Raw genomic sequence first — 6,290 nt, forward strand, 5'->3', positions numbered from 1 at the left:
GACTGTGTACAGAGCTTTCAGACTGAATTCTTTCGGCGCTACCTTTACATTTACAGACGATTAACAGAAATAAATACAAACAAAAAGAAAAACAAACAGTCTAATCACAACTATTTGAAATATTCAGCTCCACATTGCATGGAACTGAAGACTTGAGTTACATCCTATAACGGTAAAATGTTACCTGTGATTCCGGCGTTACGTGGTGAGCAGGTAGTGTCTGGCACCTGTCTTCACCTGTCTTCACCTGTCGCACCTGTGTTACAGGACATTAAATAAGTCCAGTGTTAGGACGCTGTATAGTCGGTGTACAACATCAAGTAGTCTCGCCGTGCATGTAAACAGTAAACACTCTCCTCGTCTCCATGTTCATTATGATAGGTTCATTCTGATTGGATACTCTTAACATAAACCGTCATCGACAGCCGTGTGTCGTGAAAGAATAAAGAAGCTGTATTGTGATATCTGCTCTGCTCGATGTCACAGGTACTCGATCAATATGTGTGTTCAAGCACAGCGTCGGGTCTCCGTCGGGTATTCGCGTGATGTGTACTTCACAGAAGTACGCTCTTATCACAGAGCGCCTTAGAGGAATAATTTGATAGAGTCTCTACCGACTTGAGAACGATGGAGAGAGGGAACCATCATGAACTGTAAGAATGGGGTGGATTATGGACTGGTGGGTGGTTGACTGGACGGGTGGTCTGTAGAGATGGTTGGTTGGGGCGTGGGGCTCGTGAATGAGTTGAGGGAGACTCGGCAATACTCAGCAAAAAGCGCCGGGGTTCATGTATACAAGCAGCAACCTCTCCCAGAATGACACTGTGTGTGTGTCTATCGGGGATTACAGAGATGGAGTAAACAATCCAGGGGTCGAGTACAGAACTTCCTGCTGACCAGGATATTGTCAATACAGACAGTCAAGGGTATTTTACCCCAGGATTGGATAACAACAGGTCTAAACATAGTGCTGGCGATTAGATGCCTGGCGGGCGGTGGGGTAGCTTAGTGGTTAAAGCGTTGGCTCGTCACGCCGAAGACCCGGGTTCGAATCCCCACATGGGTACAATGTGTGAAGCACATTTCTGGTGTCCCCTGCCGTGATGTTGCTGGAATAACTCAGTCAGTCAGTCAGATGCCTGACTCTAAGGGTGTGGGTTCGAATCCCGACTATGACTGAACCCATCAAAGTACTAGAATCTGTACTTTACTGCAAAAGTGTAATCCCAAATTTAATTATATATGTTACATTTGACCAATTTCGAAATGGCACTGTGTATGTATTAACACGTTTAAAGTCTATTATTGTTATTATAATGCAATGGGTGTGGTGTGGGCTATGATTGGATGGGGTCGGGTGGGTAGGGTGGTCCCGTCCCGTCTCTTGAGCATTAATCCTATGAATGTTGGTTCCAATCCCGGTCATGTTTGTAGGTTTGTCAGCACCATACATATATGATTACACAATGCCATTTTAGAAAATGGTCAAATGTAACAGATGTTATATTGGGATTACACTTTCTTAGTAAAGTACAAAATCTAGTACTGTTTTGAGGTTGAGTCCCATCCGGGACTGAGGGTGTGGGTTGGAAACCAACCAAAATAAGTGTTACCATACATATACCTCTTAGTTTGACCAAAATCATATATCTTTGAGATCGGTATCACTGCGAGCTCCTGCCATCCGTCCACTGCCACCGAAAATGATAAGCTAATCCACCGTGATATAACTATACTGTTCATAGCTGCGTTCGGGGCAGTGGGTAGCCTAATGGTTAAAGCGTTCGCTCGTCACGTTGAAGACCTGGTTTTGAGTCCCCAAAATGTGTGAAGCTCATTTCTGGTGTCCCCCGTCTTGATATTGCTGGAATATTGCTAAAAGCGGCTTAAAACCCAACTCACTCAGTCACTCAAAACTGCGTTAAAGCACTAGCTCAGTGCCAGCTTTATAAGACATCACGTGGGTGTAAAGTAATACAACGCACATAGTGACGTACTTACAGGGTTCTGACCATTGGTCACACATCAGAAGCCCTGAAAAAGACAACGAAGAATAGCTAGTTGTAGGCTAACAGTCTCCACAGAACAATCGTTAGTGGAAACTGCCCGACGAAACTGTTTCCTTATGCAGAATAAGTTTAGACACACAAAGTACATGTTTCCCAACACCAATCGATGTATCTTAGATGACGAACTGGGAGCATTCTAAGGCAATCATTTAACTATATTTGCACTAAAGTTATTAAAGATGGGTATTTATTGACAATTCTGAAAATCTATACTTCAATTGTTTTGATACTTCTTTTGATGCTTTGTACAATCTATATGGTGACTTGACATCCATCGTGTATAGATCTGCCCTGTCTGGTAGCGTTATTCTGCTATTAGGTATGTATCTGTAGAGTGAGTGCTTCAATGAATATTGTTTTAAGCCGCCGAGACGGATATATTATACTATGTTCCCTACTAACATGCTTGTAACGAATAGGACCGCCTCCGTGGTGTAGTGGTTAGAGCGTCCGCCCGGAGAGCGGAAGGTCGCGGGTTCGATCCCCGACCGCGTCATACCAAAAGACGTTCAAATATGGTACTTGTTGGTCCCTGCCTGGCGCTCGGCATTAATGGATACAACAAGGACTGGTCGGCTCGGAGTCAGTATAATGTGTCTGAGTGGGGTATTCATGCTTCACTGCGGCATGGTATCTCAGTGGGCTAGCACTATAAAACCAGCTTAAGTCTGGGCTAGTACAAGCAGCCGCACATACACATACACACGCATGCACGTCGTCATATGAGCGAAATATTCTCAAGCACGACGTTAAAACAATTTCACCTCACCTCACCTATAACGAATAGACGGATACATTGGGTCTTAACAACGTGTTGTAGACACTAGTAGAAATGCGTATAACGAACTACGGTTATGACGATCTAAACTTGGATGTTGAGATCAATGGTGATGTAATTGGTACGAGTATTATTGATTTGTTTATGAACTTAAGTTTGCAGTATTTCGATGACTGTTTTCAGTGTATTTAATGGGTTTGATAATGTCCAACGAATTCATGATTGTGTTGAAGAAGCTCGAAGATGTGTTTTAACAACGGCTACAAGCATTTATTTACCTAGATAGCAATATATTCTATATTTACACAGCTATATATATATACACTCTGTATTACAAAAGTAATGTTAATGATGTTTGTTTTGTGATGAATGGGTTAATGCATGTATGCTATATTTTGTACAAATTCAATATGACGAAAATTTAATGTACAAATATGCAAGCATACAACTTATCGATTTTTATCATACTCTGTGTGTGTGTGTGTGTGTGTGTGCGCGCGCGCGTATGTGTGTCTGTGGTATCATATAGGTATCACTGGTTCAACAGGTACATGTAGGGTGACATATAGATGGGTATTTCAGTGATGATTAAAGCGTTTGTTCGACTTGAGTTTGATTCCTAAAATGGTGAACTCCACTCACCCCATAAATGTGGCATTTCATCACTTGACATCCCATTCGACCTGCACACAATCACGTGCATAACACAAAGTCACATCGACACCTTGACACAGCAACCTATGAAAATATAACACTATTACTATTCACCATAACAGTTTATTGCATAGAAGTATTGATGCGAGATGCAATTTGCTATAGGGCTGCATCTGTCATACATGTAATTACAAACAGAGAAACACAAGTGGCGACACAAGCAATTGCAAATGCATGTGGATTGTCATTATAATAGAGACAGATAGATAAACAGACAGACACACAGACAGGTAGATAGATAGATAGATAGATCTATAGACAGACAGACATAGATAGACAGATAGATAAACAGACAGACAGAATCACAGACAGATAAGATAGATAGATAGATAGACAGACCTACAGACAGACAGACATATATATATATATATAGATAGATAGATAGATAGATAGATAGATAGAAATGTATAGACAAACAGACAGATAGACAGTTCTATAGACAGACAGACATATATATATATAGATAGATAGATAGAGATGTATAGACAAACAGACAGAAAGATAGATAGACAGATCTATAGACAGACAGACAGACAGATAGATAGACAGATAGATAGACAGATCTATAGACAGACAGATAGATAGATACAGATCTATAGACAGACAGACAGACAGACAGATAGATAGATAGATAGATAGATAGATAGATAGATAGATAGATAGATAGATAGATAGATAGATAGATAGATAGATAGATAGATAGATAGATAGACAGTAGTACTAGATAACCAAAGATACTATCACCTAGATCTAGTACATGGTCAATGTATTACTAAGATTAAGTCAATCTGTCCGTGGAGCACAAGATACATTAAATAACTCAACTGGACCGACAAGAACTGTGCATGAGCTTAGATTTCAGCATATCAACATGGAGATATTTAGCCAGCCCGACCCCGCAGTGGTTGTGCTGTCAGTGGAATTACTGTAATAAACTATCAATTACAGAATAAATGACTTGAACGCTAGTTTAATCTGAAAGCAATTTAGTCTCGGTTGAGCTGAACACTGAAGCGTTGGCATGTTGACCTTGCTTTAAATATGTGCAGAAACACATGATTCAGGTGTACGTTTGTGTAGCGTATATAGGGCTCGATTCGAGTCACAGTCCACACCATTCCCCCTGCTGTAAGGAATACACGAATACAAACAGATATATACAGATCACGGACTATATTCAACCCGTGTGAACATAACCAACTTCGTCCTTTTGCAAAAATATATTTTGGCAGAAGATGAGGTTTGTTTCATTCAAACAGTCGACGAACACCGGGTGTCCACGATTACAACTGAAGGGCTCTCGTCCACAGTTGGCATTCTAAAAGGCACTGACGTTACTTCCGTGTGTCTGAAGCACATGTATTAACATGTTGCATAACTAGTTATTTTGCACCGATTTAAAATGGTACAATTTGGTCCTTACCCAAACCTGGTGGACAGTATCTATTACATAATTGGTAGATGGCCTGATAAAGCCAGAGGATAAAAAGGGTATCCGCTGAGGTCAAGTACGGATAAAGATGGAAATATGAAATGTCAAACAGGTATCATTATCATTATTTACCGACAAACATGGCGTCGGCTTGTGAATATTTATATCGTTTTATGATATCGACTTTATTGAGATATTAAAGGGATAGCTGATATCACCTTCAGAGAAATAGTATGAAATAGCAAAAACCAGTGAGTTACTGGCTATTGTCGAGACATTTAGTTTTATACATATATTGCGAAACAATTTATCCAAGCTCAGCCTAGCCGAGCAGGGTCTGTTTTGATTACTGTTATTGTGAACGTGCAGTTTGGGTCCTTCTCGCCAATTTAAAAGTCACATTAAATATGTCCTTGTTTCAAAATGTCGCTGTATGCAAATCTGACTCTGTGCTTAGAACGTTATGAAAAACCGATGACAGGCCACGCAGACTCAACACACACGTGACGTCTCGTAGCCTACAGTCAGAGTAGCTTCCCTTTGACAAAAGTCTATTACTCCAGCGGTCGGACCGATAGGTTGCCACGACAGATTGCCACGATAGATTGCCACAATTATTCGTACATAATAATAATTACAGGAAAACGGTTGTGAGAGAGGAAACAGGCTTTTAGACGATAGAATTTTGAAATGACTTTGTAATCTGGAGAGGTCACCACGCATGCGTATCTGGCAAGAGAAATTTTCCTGGAGAAATTCATAGTGATCATTCCCGATGCATGATAGTTACTATCCGAAAATACTCTTGCGTGATAACCTCTTAGACTATCTTTTCCATTATAACTGGTTGTTTGTGGTTGTTCACTCATTGGCTCTGACACAAGGACGTCAAGGTCAAGTAATACTCTTCAGGGATTGTCTAATATCACATGCGCTTGTCATGGCTATTGATAGTCAGTGAGATTCACAGCATAGTAGCCGATGATGTCCCTGAGCTGAGTGGACTCCAGCCCGATGCTGATATCACGCACCTGCTTCTTCTGAGGGTACTGATGGGGCTTCATGTGCAGCAGTGATTTCCATGTAGATCCCGGGGCGATATCCTGTGAGAACAACAGGGGTACTTACATTGTTCTGGATAAACATCGAACGTTACATGTGGAATACAAAACATGTTACCAGCCGACATTCTGGTCAAGGCTGACAATACAGAAACCCTGCGAGATATGTCTTAGCAATCCTCCGGGGTTTGTGTTTTACGTTACTATATCATGCGTGTCTTCAACAAAGCAACCTG

General features: G+C 41.0%; 1 protein-coding gene across 1 annotated transcript in view; it reads right to left on the reverse strand.

Annotated features, from left to right (window-relative positions):
- The window catches only part of LOC124259032 (annulin-like), a 33,564-nt gene extending 33,194 nt beyond the window's left edge, over positions 1–370 (reverse strand). Inside the window, exon 1 of the mRNA XM_046693111.1 lies at positions 185–370. The gene's annotated coding sequence lies outside the window, so the exon portion shown is untranslated. The remainder of the gene's footprint in view (positions 1–184) is intronic.
- Between the last annotated feature and the right edge of the window lie 5,920 nt (positions 371–6,290).

This window comes from Haliotis rubra, unplaced genomic scaffold (assembly GCF_003918875.1).
Source record: "Haliotis rubra isolate DU_JTF1 unplaced genomic scaffold, ASM391887v1 Scf708, whole genome shotgun sequence".
NCBI lineage: Eukaryota > Metazoa > Mollusca > Gastropoda > Lepetellida > Haliotidae > Haliotis > Haliotis rubra.